This window comes from Equus asinus, chromosome 8, assembly GCF_041296235.1.
Source record: "Equus asinus isolate D_3611 breed Donkey chromosome 8, EquAss-T2T_v2, whole genome shotgun sequence".
NCBI lineage: Eukaryota > Metazoa > Chordata > Mammalia > Perissodactyla > Equidae > Equus > Equus asinus.
Genome location: NC_091797.1, coordinates 44,339,294 through 44,355,914, shown reverse-complemented (window position 1 = coordinate 44,355,914; position 16,621 = coordinate 44,339,294).

Genomic DNA, 16,621 nt, shown 5'->3' with positions numbered 1-16,621 from the left:
GATCAAAACATTGTTCCTTGGTTCCAGGGTGGTTGCTGCCTGCCCTGGGTCCATCATGTCCCTCGGTGCTAGGCTTTCATTTCATTGATTTGCCCAGTTATCCATGTTTGGGGGGGTGAAATAGTCAGATATAGTGGACAAGAGTAGAGGTATATATTAACAAAAGAAGTGTTTCATAGGCTATATAACTTAATTATTTTTAGATTATTGTACAAACATTGCGCATGTGCTCTTACATGACTTCCTATAGTTACATTGTTTATAGCAATTATAGAACAGGTAATTTAATACTTGAAATGATTAGCTTCAAATGAGCTCTTAAGCATAGTCTTAAGAAAAGAAGATTCTTCCAGGGTTGTAAGATCCATCAACCATCTCAAGTCACTGAGCAATCATTACTCTAGGCTGCATGCCACTCATACAACACTGAGAAAACAGTAATTAGTCTGAATATTATGACTAATACAAGAATTCCAAGGAGTAATAGAAATAGGAATGGCAATCCAAGTCACAATGGAAGCCAATACTGGAAGGAAGCCAATACTGGAAGGGAGCCAACTAAGCAAACCAAGACCAGGTTTAGGATCACTTAAGGCATTCATCTGCATTTTTTTTTCATGTGCTTTAGCGGAGATGATACATTGGAGGACTCAACAGGTATAAAAACACAGCATTCAGTTTGAATGATATACACACATACCACCTTGGCATGCTGTAAGAAAATCTAAGGCCATTCTATTTTGAAGGACAGCCTTTCTCATTAACAATGTTTCAGTATCTAATAAGGCTATTCCTGCTTGACTATTGTTAAGGGCTTCTGTATGTAATATGATGTCATCTAGCCCCAAAGGAGGAACAACTATAGCTAGCTGCTCAGTGGTCACATGAGTGGAACACTGAATGAGCTCATCTGGCCTTAGAGGGAGACTGGCAACAGGTGTTAGCTCAGTGTGAATCTTTCCCCAAGTGAAACTCAGGGTGCAGTGTTTTAGCCATCTGGACAGTAGTCAAGGCCAGGCATTTGTTCAACATACCTTTGAGTTGCATTATGAGCCACGAGATAATTGCCTGGCCTTCAAGATCAGTCTGTTCCAAATGAGTCACTTTCTTCAAGTATGATAGTATTTTGAAGGCTTAAATGGAACACTTTTAAAATAAGTATACAGTATAAGCATAACAAAGGTTTAAATGTGGAGATACAAGGTTGAGAATACAGGCCTGATCCAGAGTCTTGGGACAGCTGTCTACAACAGATGCTGTCTTCTTCTCATCCTGGTTTGGAGACATTTGCCTTGGTTAGTTGAGGTCAGGTATCAGAAATAGGAACTGAACCCGATTCAAGTGGAGAGGCCTTTTTCAAATGAGCAATGTGAATCAATGAGTCTATTCCTTTTGATTCTGCAGCATATGAATTGGTTAAAAGTACCTGGTATGGTCCTTTCCAACAGGGCTACAAAGAGTCTTTTATTTCATGCTTCTTCTGAGAAATAAATTCTCCAGGTTATAGTCCATGATCCTTAAGGTCTGGGAGCCCTCTGTCAAAAGAATCAGCTACCAACCTTTCATTTCTTTTAAGAACCTCAATGAGACCCTGATAACAATGTAATAGTTCCCTTAAGCAAAGTTGTTTTATATATTTCCTCATCTAATTGCATAGGTTGTCCTATTATTTCAAAAGGAGATAGCCAATGCTTACCCAAGGGTGTAGGTCTAAGATTGAAGAGCACCAGTGGACAAATAGATTTAATTTACCTAAAGCCATCATTCCTCTGAAGGAAAGGCCTCAACCTAATGTGAGAACATACAAATTATTACAAGACATTTTTATCCTTGAGATGGTGACATTTGATCAAAGTCCAATTGCCATACCTCAAAGGGTCCCTTAGGAAGGGGAAAGTGACCTTGTGATTCATGAAATACTTTCTCTAGATTATATATTGGCATATAGCACAGCGAGATAGGCTCTATGAGCCACTGTGGGAGAAAGTTTCCAAAAGTATTCTTTTCCCTCTTTTGTTGCCACCTTTATTTCTCTTCTTCTGTGGCAATTTCTTGAGCCTATAGAAGGAATTATTTTACTGGGTTAACAGAGTTAATAGAAAGTAGTGGGCATTCTTGAGGTTGGTCAGCATATCCAGCTTGATAACATCCTTGTTTATCATTTAAGTAAGACCCATCTGTGAACCAATTAAATAATAGAACTCAGTCCTGGTCTTTTCCTCTTGTGATGTTGGAAGCAAGGTAGCAAGATTAAAATAGTGAGTATTTAACTACACAATATAACTTAAGAAGGTTCATCATCATTTACTTGAAAATGGTTCTCATGCAATTTAGCATACCAAAGAAGACTAATTCGTATTCCCCATTTTATAGGAAGAGAGAACAAATTTCTTTGAGACATCTCAGGGACCCTCTGAAAATCCTCAGAGAAATTCTCTTCCTTCTTCCAGGTCAAAAGAAAGCCTTTACTCAAGATTGGAATACTTTGGGGGGGGGGGGTTGTCAAAAATATCAAAAGGTATGTTTTAAAACATTTCTTCAAATAGGAAACAATGCTCACTGTGAGAAACAACGCTCAGTTATCTATTCAAAGTGACAAATTCAGAGTGACAACAGAAAGAGTCAAGGGCAAACAGTGAGTTAAAAAACAGTCAAAAAAAATCTTAATAGGAAGACCTCAGTCTTTCTGAACACAGGAAATTATTTTAACAAACCATAGATTATCTCTTTTAGGTCGACTTACTGAAAAATAAAGAAAAACCTTTTATAACCTCTTTATCAAGAGCAGACTGAGAGTTTAATAAAATTATCCCTTTAAAGACAGGAAGCCAAATTCTAATTCTTGTACCAGCTTACGTTTTCTATTAAAACTCATTTACTTAATTAGATTCATTTCAATATTAGCCAACTGGTTTACAGCACAAAACTCTTTTTAGGGCTCCTCTTCCACAAACCTTCTTTAACTTGCTTTTTAAATTCAGAATTTGTCCCATGCTTGCTTTCTTCCCTCCTGGTGATTTAGGGCAAATTTATCTGTCTTAACCCAACAAACAAAAATACTTCCATTCTTTAAACTACCTTTACTGAAAACATATTTTACTTTCCTTTTATACAGAGCTGTTTTCCTTATTAATTTTTAGTAGCTTTAACTACATGTATTAATTAGAATTTTTAACTCTTACAGACCCTAGGAAAAACTAAGCAACTATGAACTGTCTTTTATATCAGCATCCTAAACAATTTTCATAATTACTAGAAACATGCTACTTCATAGTAATAAAACACAAGGTGTATTTACTAATAGACCCAAACACTTTAGTTTCTCAGTAATAATAAGCCAAAAGTAGATAAACTTAGATATGTTTAGTAATAATACTTCAGTATTTTGTCTTATTTGAAAATGATCAGATGCTCAATGAATTTCTATCATTTAACCTAATTTAATAAAATTCTAAAGGTTTCGGGGCTGGCCCCGTGGCCAAGTGGTTAAGTTCGCACGCTCCGCTGCAGGCGGCCCAGTGTTTCGTTGGTTCGAATCCTGGGTGCGGACATGGCACTGCTCATCAAACCACGCTGAGGCAGCATCCCACATGCCACAACTAGGACCCACAAGAAATAATATACAACTATGTACCGGGGGGCTTTGGGGAGAAAAAGGAAAAAAATAAAAAATAAAAATAAATAAAATTCTAAAGGTTTCAAGTCACTAAAAGGTTTTGAAATTATTTTAAATATACGTGCCATAGCTTATAATTTTAAAAAGTTCACCCAATGCTTTTCTTCTTTACATCTGTTTAGACTACTCATTCTCAATAATTATTTAGATTGCCTACAAAACTTCATGAGACATTAGACAAAGTTATTATTTTTGTTAACCACTTTTGTAATAGAGATAACACCAGCTTATTTGACCAATAGACATAGAATAGTCTACATGTGTGCATCACATCCAGTGCTGACAACCCTAAGCACATGCCTATTTTAATCAAACCAACAAACTTAAAGAAGCTTTCATTTACCAAAGATTAATTTATTTCATGTTAACCTGAAAGACATTTGGATTAATTTCTATTACATATAGAATGTATATAAGTGCTTACTTTAAGTCAATAGAATAGAGCTCTTTAAAAATTATACCATCTGGAAGTAAAAATATCACACACATATAACATACACATAGACACATACACAGAGTCTCAATAATACACTAGTTAGGAATCCAAATTTTATTTTAAGGCTTTTTGCTAATGTTTGTAAAGACACTTAAGATGCTAGATTTTGTGCAAGGCTGCTCTTATGGCCATTTTTCTGGCCTTTTTCCTTTTTTTTCTTTCAGTTTTATGAATTGGTGATGAGCTAGATAACAGCTCCAAGAGAGGCAGAGGAACTGGGTGGAATCTGAACTGCCTCCAGAACTGCTTTTTCAGTCTTACAAGGGTTTGTAAAATGAGGAGAGTTGTTCTGTCTATCCAACCATGTCACCCTAATTTGCCTTTTTCCCTCTGGGTGCTTAGTTTTATTTTAACTTAGGGAAGAAGGCCTGGAAAGAAAATTCCTATCAGACTCTGTATATCAGCTTCCAGTCTGGCCAAATTTCTGATCCTAAGTTGCTAAATCCTTTCAAATAACTTGTCAAGTTATGGCCTGGATAAACAGTAACTACCTGGTGGTATTGAACTGTTCCAGTAATATTTAGTGTATCAGTTTCCCAGAAAATCTCTCACTTTCATTAACTCAGAGAGTAGATTACAGAGGTGTCTTTAAAGTTGTGGCCTAATATATTCCTTTAATTACTATTTATAACTTAATTTCCTATTAGCTTTTTGCAATAAAATTTTCAATAAGATTGTTTTAGGCTATTGAAGTTTTTGCTTTTTAAGTGCACTTTTTAACTGATCTTATCTAATCAGAACATTCCTTCTAGTGGCCAATGTGATCCCCCTGAGACTGGCAGCAGTTTGGTAGGACCCTTAGCCATGAATGGAATGCAAGCCACATTTCTCTCTGACTATCTCTGACCACAAAATGGGGTACAACCGCATTTGTCTGACTATATTTTGGGACCTCTAACCTGCCGATTATTAAGCCAAGTCCTCAGGATGTGAAATATACTCGGTAAGATATTTTTTGCTGTTCTTTGTAAATATTACAGCTTCCAGAACCTTTAGTTTGAGTAATTGTGCTGGAAGTTGGCAAGCTCAACTCTAAGAATTTCTCTCTTATCTGGCTCTTAATAAGGAGCCCCACAGTGGCCACTGTAATTTCAAATTATCCTGGGTCACTTTGCCAGCCGTTTTCAGCTATCCTTATTTTCATTAAGAACTTGCAAGTCATAGCATGAAGCCAGCTGGAGTTCTGAGGTGAGGCTGCCCATTTGGGAAATGGTTGGCTTTTAGAAGCTCAATTTCCTGCTTTCCTTTTAGTTTTCTTTTGCTATAAAGTCTGAACAACTCCTAGGGACAATGTAGTGGGTCAGAAGTGCACTGCTTGTGAGTGTTACTCCCTAAGGAAAGGTTGTAAACACTCTCTTACATGCCTCGGTTTCTCCCGCCAGCAACCCAAAACCGTCATGGGCCTCAGAGCTCGGGTGACCAACCTTTTATGAGCTTCCCAGGATGAGCTTATAATAAATTAATGTGAATGATAGTGGAGTTCCCTATGAGACTGCTACACATCAGTAGTCATCCAATCCTCCAACACTCCTAGTAAGGTTCTTAGTACCTGAGAATGCCTTTCAGCCGGGAGTACCAATGTCCCTTTTCTTCAGAGCAGAACACATTCAGCCTATTTCTCTATCAAACAGTTTGTTCGGACTTTATAAACACAATTCCTTCCAATTTAAAGCCAAATTAAAAAGGTCAGCTTGCCCCATTTACTCCAAAGTTCCCTCTCAGCTCCTCTGGCATAGGAAATTCCCCCAGGTTTCTCTTTCCTGGGAAGTCCCCCCTAGGTTCCTCTTACCTAGGGTATGTACCCATGCCCCCTTAAGACACCTAGTCTTAAGGTTTGAAACAGCTCATATAAACTCTGGACTGTCAACTTAAAATAAGGAGGTCTGGGTTTCAGGAGAATTCACCAGGGTCACTTGAAGAATGCAGTGATCTGGGGGGCTCAATGGGCCCCTATTCATACCAAATGCTGTTTCAGTATAGATTCCAGGTGGTCTTCAGTAGGTTTGTCTGAAATCCTGCCACGACTATGCCAAGAAATGTCAACACAAATAATCTGTAACCAACCTATAAATCAAAATTGGGTTGAGTTTATTATGAGCCAGAGTGAAGATTATAACCTGCAAAGCACTTAGAAGGTGTTCCAGAGAAGCGTGGTTTTCAGTACAGTCTTATATCTTTTTAGAACAAAGAGCATACATTAAACACACCCAGGATATATTTTCATCAAAGTTTCAAAGAGGTATTCAGTTGCAAATTAGCAGGTCAACATGACCCTGATGTCAGGAAAGGAACTAATCCAGGTGTTGCCAATATGGCGTAGGAGGGGCAGTATGCATTCTTATTTTAAGAGAGTGCATTCTTTAATGGTTAAGCACATGTACCATGTATGTTTAATAGGCCATAAGTCAGGCTTCTCAGTTCAAGCTGAACCAGTTTTGAACTCAAAATATTCACCCCATATGCTTCAATATGTGAAAATCTCTTGCCATATTCATTTCCAATCTCAAGATCTCCAAAAATCTCACACAATCATTGCACCATTCTTAAAGTCCAGTACCTCATGTTCTATTCGAGGTCTGAATCCAGCTCCTCTTAAGACATATGAACAAAAAAGCCCTCTACCCGCACAGGTTCACACTCCCGGTGTGTAATGGTGGAATAAAGACAAAATTGGCACATTAACTCCCATTTGAAAGAGGGAATTATTGGGGGCCCACAGCACTCTGCTGCATAGCAATTGTGAAACAACATCCTATTGGAAAGATATTTTCATTCCCCCTACTTTGTGGGTAGAGAATGCTCCTTGATTAGGCTGTGGTTCTGATCTCTGGGAATGGCTCCCCAGTCCTTGTTCACCACAGCATTTGGCTTTACTCTTTGGGAGTTTCTTCATTTTCCATCATTCTCAGATCCTTCTGAAAAAGGACATTAGAGAACGAACCCATTTTGGTGGCTGAGTAACTTTCTCAATCTGCTTCATGTCTTTAGAAATTTTGAGACGCAAGTAGTCTTGATATGTCTTAATGCAGGCTGACATCATTTTGTTAATATGGCTTTCTTAGAAACTTTGTGAGTTTTCTATGTGTTTGATTTTAGTTCACCCCGTCACAAAAGCAATACCTCAATTATTTTAGAGAAATGCCTCTTTCTCTAAATCTTATTTGTAGCATTTTGTGGATATCAGGCTATTGTGGAACCACATTCTTAAACTTCCTAGGAACTCTCTAGGACACTACAATTTTCCTTTTGGAAGAGTTGAAATGGAGTCTTACAGTTACATAGTTCATTTGATCTTTATCCTGAGACCATGTCTTACTTGACAGCCGAAGGATTTGATCTTTGCCCCCAAGCTGTAATTTAATTTGAGAATCAGTTGCTGTCTGGAGAGGCTGTACTTGAGAAAACAGTTTTATTTTCCAACCCAGAAAGTTCTGAACTCGCTATACATCTTCTAAATTCTACTTTAAAATTTGCCAGTTCTTTTCTGAGCTCATCTCTTTCTTGCATTACATTATCATATGCAATTAAAAGCAACCAACTCACACTTTCAACATTTTGCCTGGAAATGTCTTTGCCTAAATCCAAAAGTTCATTAGACTCACTTTAAATCTCTCAAGTTCTGCAGGAAACAATTTGAGCAAATAGGTGGTGACCATATAACACCGGTTAAAATTTCTTCTAGCCATCCATAACAGTTTCCTTGCCATTTTCAGTCTCCTAATACAGTTTCCTTGGCTCCTCCTGCCCATCACAAAATCAATGCCAAATTTTGTTTTTTAATGTGGTAGTACTGCACTTCCAGGCACCACTTTCTACATTGGGTAGTTATTGCTCAGTAACAAATCACCCTCAAATTTGCTGGTCTAAAATAACCATAGTTTATTATTGTTCATACATTCTGGGTGTCACCTGAATGTAGCTGATCTAGACCTGGGCTCAGCTGGACTTTTCTGCTTCAAGCTGCAATGGCCAATATCTCCGCTTATCACGACAGGTCTATGAGTTGGCTGGGGCAACTGTCCCACTGTTTTCTATTCTCCTAGGACTTGAGGGCTGATCAGAGCAGATTCTTCTTATGGCAGTTCTTTATGGTGTTCAAGAGTGAGTGGAAACATGCAAAACCTCTTAACAGATTTTGGAAATGGTACATTGTCACTTTCACCGACATGCCATCAGCCGAAGCCAATCATGTGGCCAAATGCAAAGTCAAGGCATGGGGAAATATACTTTGCCCATAATGAAATGTATCAAGAATGAGGATTTAGGGAGGAGTGAAGGCTTGAGGTCAGTAATTCAATCTAACACACTGTCATTCAAGATCCAAGTCGCTTTCTATGTCCTCCTCAACGCCTTCTAGTAATATTTCCATCCACAGGGCTCCCTCCCATCTCTAGAGTTCCTAATTTATACTACTTACCCACAACTAAACCATTGATCATATTGTTCCTACTGGCTGGAAGAGCACCCTTCAGATCTACCCATCAAACTCCCTCCCGTATTTCAAAGGCCATTTCAAGCAAGAGTCCTCAAGGAAGTGCCAGGATCTATATCCCAAAATGGCATCTCTGTCTTTCTCTGATGAAATGTGTAAAAATTCCATTTTTGATACCCAGATGCTCACCTAGGCACTCTCTATAAGCAAATGGGCAAATAATTTCTCCTATTCATGGTTTACCCAGGATTCTGTGATTCCTTTTCTAAATTATGTGACTCTGTGTTTATTAGGATTCCAAGAGAGAATCTGTTAATGAAGTCAGGCCACCTTCTCTGTCCAGAGTTCTGGCCGGAGGGAACCTTGGTCTGATGGGACCCAGGATCCTACATACAGTGGAAAACTCTCAAGGGAGAGAGATTTCCGTTCATATCACAGTCTTGAAATCTTGATGAAGAGGGCCTAGTTACACTGAGCAACTTTGGTAATTATCAAACACAGTTTCTTTTCCTGAGGAGTATGTCATGCTGTATCTAGAACTAGCATGTTGGCTAGGAAAAGGCAGTAGAAATTTCTATAACTTCTAAGCCGTGGAACTGATGCTGAGTTCTTACAACTTCATCACCCGCATTTTGGAAACCTTCCTAGCAGTGACCTCACAGCCAAAGTTGTCTGCTTATTCAGGAAGAGTTTATAGGGATATTAACCTTGCTCCAAAACTCTCCCTCTAAAGAAGCTTAACATTAAAAATACATATATATATATATATAGTCTTGAAGATAAGAAAGATTTCAATAGTGCTAGTTTGAAAAAGGAGAGAGCAGGCTTCAAGGAAGCCAATTTATTCTTTATTCTATGTGAATCTTGAGAAAGCAGAGAAAGAGAAAGCAAGATAATCTCCAATGAAGGGCAGGATCCTTTCCTCACTTCATGTCACATTTTGCAACTGTAGAGGAAAAGTGCTATTTCCCCATCTCTTCCTTTCCCTGATAACCTCTCCCCATCTCTCAATTTCCCAGCTTGCATTAATTAGTTTGGAATAATTTAAATGCCTACGCCAATTGTTTGATTGTATTTCTTATTTTACAAGTCCTTTCCCATACTATCCTCCCTCCCTCCCTCTCTCTTTCTCTCTCTCTCTCTCTGTCTCTGAAAGCATCAAAACCTTTCTGAGATCAGGGTTGAGTTGAAACCACTGTTTCTGCTGTGGGAAGGAAGGGTGGGATAGGGCACAGATGCAACAGAGACAGCGAGGGGCCGGGGTCACCCCCTACCCAACCCGCCAGGTACTCAGGAGGAAAGCTGAACTTCCCGGGAGTCTCTCATTGTAAGAGAGGCAAAACTTTCCTTCTTCCCATCTTAAGTTTTCAGCTGGGACTCTAACAAAAAGACAGCTTAACAAGAGAAAAACTAATAGTTTATTAACAGGTGCACATCATGAAGGAGAAATCTTAAACAAAGAGTACCTCAAAACAGCGGCTTAGAACTGAAGCTTATTTAGCATCTTCAACAAAAACAATAGATTTGTAGAGAAATGACAGGACAAAGGAAAGTAGTTTTAGGCTTCCAAAGACAGCAAATTGTGGGCAGGTAAACACATGGGAGGAAACTAACGGAGTAAGGTTTGTTTGCAGATTCCTCTGGTGCCTCTGTGGGTTGATAAGAAACACAGCTTCTTAACTTCTTTATGCTCAAAATAATTTTTACGCTAAGTAGCATATTTTGTGGTGGCACATTCTGCTACCTTTCATCAGCAAACTTTTCTGGGGTATTTTGTTTCAGCTTCCTTACATCTAGGACTGATTTTCTGCTCAGTGGTTGTAACATGCCTCAGACTTCCCATTTGGACAACATTTTTATTTGGGAAACGAAATTGGGGGTGGAGCAGGAATAGAGAGAAGAAGGACGAATGTGATCCCTGGTAAGTTATGTTATATCAGGCTACTTGTCAGGGGTGTTTGTACCTTATGGGATTGAAACCTTAGAAATGCGCTTGGATTCCATACCCTTTAAGATGACTTCCAGTCAGAAGTCACCCTAATCTAGAATCTAGTATCTGGAAATATGATTCTAGATTTTTCAAAATCAGGGGGACTCTAAAGGTTATAAAACCCCAAATATCTTTAGATCTGAAGGAACATAGAAGCTCTGGTTGAGAAAGAAAAATCAAGCCTCACATCTGCTAGAATGTTCTCTACTTAAAATAAGCAACGTCACAGAACCCCAATATCAGACAAGGCTGAATAGTGCTTGTGGTGGAGTGAGAGAAAAACAAATCCAACCTATGTTCCTGTCAGAACTGAGACAATAAACCAAGGACACCGTGCAAACCACAAAAATGGCCACACATCTCCCTCTCTCGGCTAACTGCAGTAATTGCTGCTTCTTCACCAATTACACTTCTAGCACGCTCTGTTCCTCCATTTCCTAATAAAAGTAATTAGAATATCCAGTCATACAACAGTCCCCTGATTTCTGACAGCATTCATCCAGAGCGCACCCAACCTTCTTTGAACCTCCCCTACAACACCCAACACAAGCCTATACCCTATAACTTCCTCCCACAACCTTTCACAGAGACATACCCCACTTCCCAACCCACTATGGTGTGTGGAATCTATGCTGCTGTAACAAGTACCAACATGTTTGACTTCCTTAGACCTCAGGTGGGCTTTGGCTGCTGGCCCTCAGCATGGTCATAGGCAAGTCAGAACCCCACAGTCAGCCTCCCAGTGCTCACCCCTGTCCACGCTAAACTTGACCACAGACTTTCAGTTCCCCAGATACTGCAAACTCTCTTAGTATCTAAAGCCAGAAGAAACTTCCTGAAGGTTTCTAAGAACAAATACTGAAACAGAAAGCATTCCTTGTTCATAGTTTATTGATAATTTGTCAGTAATCGAGTATTCACACAAGGGAACAGTCACTCCATTGTATGCTTCATGAACACATTCCACCCTCCTTCCTACATCTTTAACGCAAATGTTAATTGCTTAGTGCCATTTACTTTCCAAAGAAATTCATGAAAGAGCTTGGCAAATTCTGGGGTTTCTCCTCATTGTTCTGTAAAGAAGCCTTTGCTTCTATAAAATCTCTCTGTTACTGTAGAACGGAAAATGTACAACTGTATGCAGGTCAGTGGCTCTTCATTTCTCTGGGACTCTGAACGTCTCTTTCTCATGGATTCAAAGCCTCAGGATACACAAAAATGAAACATACTGACAGCGTTTTAGTGACGAGGATGGAGAGAAGAGAGAGGGTGTAAATTGCCTCAACATACTTCTCAGGAGACATACAAGTCTTTTGGAAGGTGACCAGAAGATTGGCTAACCCATTTCTCCTTCCCCAAGTAACCTGAAGGCACACTAATCTGTAGCTGATAATTAGGAAAGAAGCTGGTATGGGGGTTGCATGGGGTGGGTAGGGGCTAGGGGCTGGAAGTGGAAATCAGTGAGCAGGTTGAAAAGGTCTTCTCCTGAGGATACCTGACACTTCCTAGCATGGGGTCTCATTTCTTTGGGAAAAAAAGAGATGCCTTCTGAATCTCTCACATTCACTGACCTCAATCCCCCCTCCCCTCCCTTTCCTTCCTCTCCCTTCCTGTTCCCTTCATTCCTTTCTCTCTCTCTCTTTCTCTTAGTGGTCACCTGCATACACTTTCTGTTGATATTCAACCTAGAAGATCCTCAGCCAATGAGGTGCCAGATTGTGGATAAATCCTTCTTTTTTCTCATCCCTCTGTGACAATTCTGAATTGAGCAGTTTCTAGTTCCACACAATCTCTCAGAAAACCCTTAGAAATATTGAGTCCCAGGCACCCACAATGGTAATTCAGTGGACCCTCGGCATCCACAGTTACTGTGGTTCAACTAACTGCAGATCTAAAGGCCTATGATTGTTGCCTCTGTAGTGAACATGTAAAGACATTTTTCTTGTCTTTATTCCCTAAACAATACAGTGTAACAACTATTCACACAGCATTAACATTTTATTAGGAATTATAAGTAATCTGCAGATGATTTTAAAGTATGCAGGAGGATGTGTGTACATTATATACTACAAATACTACACCATTTTGTGAAAGGAACTTGAGCATCTGCAGATTTTGTTATCCTTGGGGGTCCTGGAACGAATTGCCCACTGACATGAGTATCTATCACACATATTATCACACCTTTTATTGCCCATCACACCCTTTGTTTATTATTTGTCACGCCTGAGGTGTACTATCACATCCTTTATTGGCTCTTCTCTGCCTCGTTTCCTCACTTGCCCCACGGTGTTTTCTGGGATCACCTCCCAAACAAATTATTTGCGTCCAAATCTGTGTTTCAGGGTCTGCTTTTGGGAGAACTCAAACTAAGACAAGGTCTGATAAGAGAACAGAGTGACAGCTATGACAAGAGGAAAACAAGGTGAAGCCAGACCAATGAATTCACGCTTCCTCCTAAAATTCTAAACTCTGTATTTTCCTGCTTCTTCTAGCTTGTCCTCCAGAGGGTGAATGTAGCCCTGCTCTGGAGGGCTCTGCCCACCAGGTAACAGGAAGAGAGGCTGCCATGGGGTAGATTCTGGGAAGAACTCAGAGTTGTCCACACAACCCTGTTCCATTCCCTGAATCCTCCTATTTCTCACTTGCTTAATCCAACCTCACTTTATTAGTGGCCATAAGTTCCCTGTCTGTTCCTCTTCTTTGTTCTAGGAACTCTGCATTTCAAAAGCATCTCCAGGAATAGGACTCAACCAGACCTCACCCTCTGGCTCCCTGGGCACATGTACCTCCCTCACCTCCACTAGGCCTTCTTCTACACGGAAATCCATCACCATCTTCTCCAGGCCTCTTCACTTGCTTTCTACCCACCCTTCACATATGCAAACTCTGTTGTGCTACAATGCACATAAATTTAACACAGGCTGAGTAAATAGGGAAATTATATAAGTATTATAATATTATCATGTCATTATGTCCTATCTGATTATTACCATTGTGCCAACAGTGTGTGCCCCAAGAAAGAGCAGCTGACCACAAAGCTCACTAGCAAGCCACAGACTACAGTACTACACACGATGCCCTTTCACCCCAGTCCTTTGTCTTAGCTTGGTTTAGCCACATGCAAAAGAACCAAGTCCAAGACCCTGAGCCAGAGCCATCCCTCAGGGGCATCTTCACAACTCATGTAAAACTGGCAACTGCTTTTCTTTTTTTTTTTTTTTTTTTTGCTGAAGAAGGTTCTCCCTCAGCTAACATCTGTGCCAATCTTCCTCTATTTTGTATGTGGGTCGCTGCCATAGGATGGCCTCTGATGAGTGGTGCAAGTCTGAGCCCGAGAACCGAATCCAGGCCCCCAAAGCAGAGCATGCCAAACTTAACCACTAGGCCACTGGGTAGGCCCTGACTCATGTTTTTCTTAAAAGCTCTTCATACTATTTGGATTAAAAAAAAACTCTTTGTACAGATTGTTTTGACAGAGTAAAAACCAATTTTAAATAGAAAACGGGCACCTAGTTGCCTCAGTAAAATGCTGATGAAGGTCAAGTAAAATGAGGATGAGAGTAACCATTGGATTTAACTCATCTACAATATTGGGAAGTTTGAAGCCAGTGTGGTGAGAAACAGGGCGGGGAGGAGAGGGAGCCCCGCCATTTTGCCATTAGATTTGCTCTCACATGGAACACATCACATTCCTCAGCCCAAATGATTTTCATGTCTAAGAGGAAAACATTGTGTTTCTATTCTCCAGTGGGCCTGGGAATAGCAGGAACTTCCTCATAGTAGCCCCACATCACAAAGACAATTTGCAAACACTGGGAGCCAAGAGAGCCAGGGCATCTAGAATTTCTGCTCCCTACTGAGCCTGGAAAATTTGGACATCCAACTGTAGGAGAGGAAGAGAAATCCTACCTTCTAGGTTTTTCTGGCTGGGCTACTAATTAAATTGACATGAGACAGAAGAACGGAAGAAAATCAAACAAAGCTTTATAACACATGTACATTGGAGAGACCCAGGAAAACTGAGTTACTTGCCAAAATGGCCAAATTGCCAACTTAAATATCATCTTCAGCTAAAGACAAAGGAGGGTGCTGGGGATAGTGATTTGCGACTTCAGAGGGGTGGAAGGCAATTCACATGGAAATGGAAAAGCAAGTATTTGGTAAATAGAACTTTGATAAGAGTGGGCTTAGCAAGGGTCTTTCCAGTCTACCAGTACCTGGAGTAATCTATGGTGATGTCCTGTCCCAGGGACAGGTCTTTCCTCTTAAATTCACTTACGCAGTTAAGGGGAAGGTCAAAGTTTCTTTCAGAGTTTTTTGTTCTTAAAAATAATCAAGCCAAAGAAACACATTTTGAGGTGGCCAATTCTGGCCCTTACACTGCCTTTGGTTGTCCAAAACCATTAGCTTCTGTTGAAATGATTCAGATGTTATCCAATCAAAACTGTGGTTGCCATGTAATAGCTTGGGTTCTAAATACCATTTGCTCTCTATTTCCCGGCCCCTTTTGTTTCAGTCTAGCTTCCTTGTGGTGAAAGTAAAATCTCTTTTTTTTTTCCCCAAAAAAAAATTCTTATCAGATTTTTTTTTGGCAATGTAAAGCATTCCTTCAGCATTGATTGCAGACATCTCTCTCTTCTCAAGGGAAAACTCCAAGCAACCAGCTCTGAGAAAGAGGAGCAAATCTTTAAGTTAACATACACTTTATGGCATAATCTGTATGAAGCCCTGTTGTAAGAAAATTGACTGAATTATCTCATGTCATCCTCACAATAGCAACCCAAAAGGCAGATGATATTATTATCCTTAATTTACAGATAGGAAAATTAAGCCATAGAGAAGTTAAATAACTGGCCCAAGGTCACACAGCTAGTAGAGCTCACTCAGGCAACCTTGCTTCAGAGTCTATGTTTTAACTTCTTCATTATGATGCCTCTCCACCAATTTTAAGTTCAGGGCCTGATATCTACTAGATGGCAGAATCTCAATACAAATTTGTTGTATTAATGAAGTTTTCCTTCCCTATCTCACATACATCTTTCTCCCAGGGCTTCATGTAAAGGTCTGAATGAGAAGTCAACCTGGGGCCCTATTTCTTTGGAAACTATAAAGTTAAGAGATACAAAATGCTGTGCCCAGAAACCCCTTATCTGAAGTTCAGCATCTAGGTTGGAAATCAAGGCTGCTTTTCTGTGTCAAACAGCTTGGATCCTCCAGACAAGAATGGAATGGTTCATTCTTATTGATATGATTTCTAGCAGCAAAGCATCTGATAGACTGCGAATTTTTAAAGGAAGGTTCTCAGTGAGTAAGAAAGCAGGAAACATTCAGCGAAGGGATTTGAAGGCCCCTTTGCAAGTGCAGCATGACCTTGGCAGAAATATTATTTCTGTTAACCATGTAGTTGGCTTCATCAGATATGTCTGTTATCCCAGCCTGATGACCGGCAGGGCAGATTGTTACATTCTGAGCTAATTTATGATTTCTCACTCCTCTGTAAAAGAATGTCCACTCTCTATTTTATGTTGTCTCTGAACTCAACCCCATGTCTCACCTCAGCTTCCTTCACAAGTGATTTTATGCCTTCTCTTCTTCAAGTGATTTGTGGGCCCTACATCCCACAGGTCCTCCAGAACATCGATTCCCTTCTTGTGGCATCAGCGGAGAAGAGAGCACTTCTCTCAGCAGATGCCAGGGAATGGACAGGAGGGCCCTGAGGCAGTGCTTTTCCCTGCCTCAAGCTGTTCCTGAGAGGCAGTCCTGGAGCCTCCTGCTCACACAGCCCCCTGGAAGGATCCTGACTCTTACCAGGAGTGGCCAGGTACCTGGGGCCAGACTGTCAATATCCTTGGGGATGGTGAGGCATTTAGGAGCTAGAGATCCCCAGATAAAAGTACCCTACTGATCATTTTAGAGCATGTAACTGAAAGGAACTCCAATGTTTATATTTTAAACACAGCACTGGTGCCTCAAGCATTTCAGAACTGTGTTCTTCTATGTGATAGGTGTGCTGAAGTAACCAGA